This window comes from Nannobrachium achirus (assembly GCF_963921795.1).
Source record: "Nannobrachium achirus genome assembly, chromosome: 6".
NCBI classification, from domain to species: Eukaryota; Metazoa; Chordata; class Actinopteri; order Myctophiformes; family Myctophidae; genus Nannobrachium; species Nannobrachium achirus.
The window spans coordinates 842,788-845,287 of NC_137815.1; the positions used below are offsets into that span (position 1 = coordinate 842,788).

General features: G+C 40.8%; 1 protein-coding gene across 1 annotated transcript in view; it reads left to right on the top strand.

Moving 5' to 3' along the window:
• ptprt (protein tyrosine phosphatase receptor type T) overlaps positions 1-2,500 on the top strand; it is a gene marked incomplete at its 3' end in the record, with an annotated part of 244,184 nt that overhangs the window by 119,310 nt on the left and 122,374 nt on the right. The gene's annotated exons all lie outside the window — the stretch shown is intronic.

The following is a 2,500-nucleotide window of genomic DNA, read 5'->3' on the forward strand; positions in this document are numbered from 1 at the left end:
AAAATAAATGTGAAAAGCAAATTACATTCAATCTACAGAGTAAGTATGGAATTCAAATGATACATACAAGATCATTTGAATTTAACATTTAAAAAAATAAATAAAATCAATTTTCAATTTAGAAAATTAAATAAGAGAAAGGCTTTTTAATCTTCAGATAATGAATGCATCTTTTGAGACAAAAAAATATATATGGTATCTATTTGCTTCCATCCTTCCATGACCCACAACGTCAGGACTTCATTACTCGATACAGCAGTGGTTCTCAATGTGGTACCAGCGGGTCCCAAGCAACATTTGTTAAAGGACAACAACATTTTCAACCTATCTTCATATAACCCATCCTCACTAACGCTAACAATATGATACTATTTTTGTCTACTCACAGTGGGGCCTTTTCCACCGGCAAATAACCAGTTCTGGTTCTTTCTCCCGCCTATGGGATGAACCAGAGGTGTGCTTTTACACCAAGAACTGGAGTTGGTTCCGAACCGTAAAAGTTGGTTCCGAACCGTAACCACAAAATCCTTGGTTCTTGTGGTTCCAGAGCCAAATCCTTGGCTCTGGTTCAACCTGGTAGAAACCCAAGCTGGTTCGCAAGAACGAACCAAGGTTCCCAAGAAAGTTGAACCGGCACTGGTTCTGGAACCGGTTCTTTGCAGGTGGAAAAGGCCCCTCTGAGTCTCTGAGGATGGCTGTGGACATTTCAGAAACCTGTCTACTCACTCTGGGCGCTTTTCCACCGGCAAAGAACCGGTTCTGGTTCTTTCTCCTGCCTATGGGATGAACCAGAGGTGAGCTTTTCCACAGATAACCGAGATGGTTCCGAACCGTAAAAGTTGGTTCGGAACGGGAGCCACAAAATCCTTGGTTCCCCTGGTTCAATCTGGTTCAATCTGGTTCAATCTGGTGGAAACGCAAGCCGGTTCGCGGCCGGTTCGCAAGAACAAACCACGGTTCCAATAAAGTTGAAAAGCACTGGTTCTTGAACCAAGGTTCTTTTGGCGGAAAAGGCCACAAAGTGTCTCAGAGGAGGGCTGTGGACTAGGGCATTCACGAATAGTGATTTTTAGTATTTGAATTATTCGACCTCAAAGTATTCGAATAGTCGAATATTGGACAGGACTGGCCAAACTGTTAAATATTAAGTAAGCAAGAGGTGAACATTGTGAAACTAGCAGATGTAGAGCATGTAGATCTGCTATTTTCACAATATTTATCTGTGGAACCGAGTCACATTAATACCTACAATTCCAAGTGTTTGTCAGGGTAGGGGTCCCCAGTTCAAATATGTTTATTTTGGGGGTTGCGGCCTAAAAAGGTTTGAGAACCCCTGGTATAGAGCATTAACACATTCATCCACCAGGGGCATTGACAACTCATTATTATGACTTCCTATCTAGCCAAGCTTTATAAACTATATATTTTTCATAAATTAAAGAAATATATATAATAATAATAAGCGAATATTCGACTTTGGTGAACAACGTCGAATAGTGACTTTGATATTCGAATATTCGAATATTCGAATATTTGGTGAACGCCCTACTGTGGACAGTTCAGAAACCCACCTACCAGTGACATCATCGATGGGGAATTCACGCTGTTAGAAACTGAGGGCTTTCTATTCCTGGAAAGTTAGCATGCTATAATGGAAGTCATTGTTCTCACGTTAATAAAAAAATAAATGAAATAAAAACAACATACAAAATTAAATAGACAGGTTTCGGAAGTGTCTGCAGCCACATAGACTGGGTAGAAAATGGTACCATATTATAATGAGAATTAGTGAGGAACAATTATGATGATTGTTTCAAAATGTGTGTGCCAGATAGGTCCCTGGCGCCTGATTTGGATTCACACCACAGCTCCAGGCGGAGCTGTTTCGTTTCACCAGCGCTGGCAGGTGGGGTTAGGTTTAGGCATAGTTTTACTGAGGTTAAGGATAGGGTTAGGGTTAGGTTTAGGCATAGTTTTACTGAGGTTAGAGTCAGGGTTAGGGTTAGGTTTAGGCATAGTTTTACTGAGGTTAGGGTTAGGGTTAGGGTTCAGGTTAGGTTTAGGTGGTCCACCCACCCGGCACCTCCGCACGGTGCAAAAGAAGCGCTCCCTAAATTATTTTGGGGGGCCCCAGATGATTAACTTAATGTGCAACATTGTTCTCTCACTCAAAGCAGCATAAAGTTTAAGTGTATAGAGGGTATCTGCACATCTCTAAAGTGACAATTTGAGGACTTCTTAAAGGGATATTTCACTTTCAAAAAAACTTTTGGTCATTTTATCGTCTAATCAGGCATTTGGGAACACCCAGGACAGTTTTTGAATTTCTTCATTCAGTATTTAGATATTTGATATTCATTTCCCCCCCTTCCAGGACCTTCCTATACAAACCCATTATAACTTCATAGGAAGGTCCCGGAAGGGGGCAAAATGGGAGGAAATGAATATCAAATATCTAAATACTGAATGAAGAAATTCAAAAACTGTCCTGGGTGTTCCC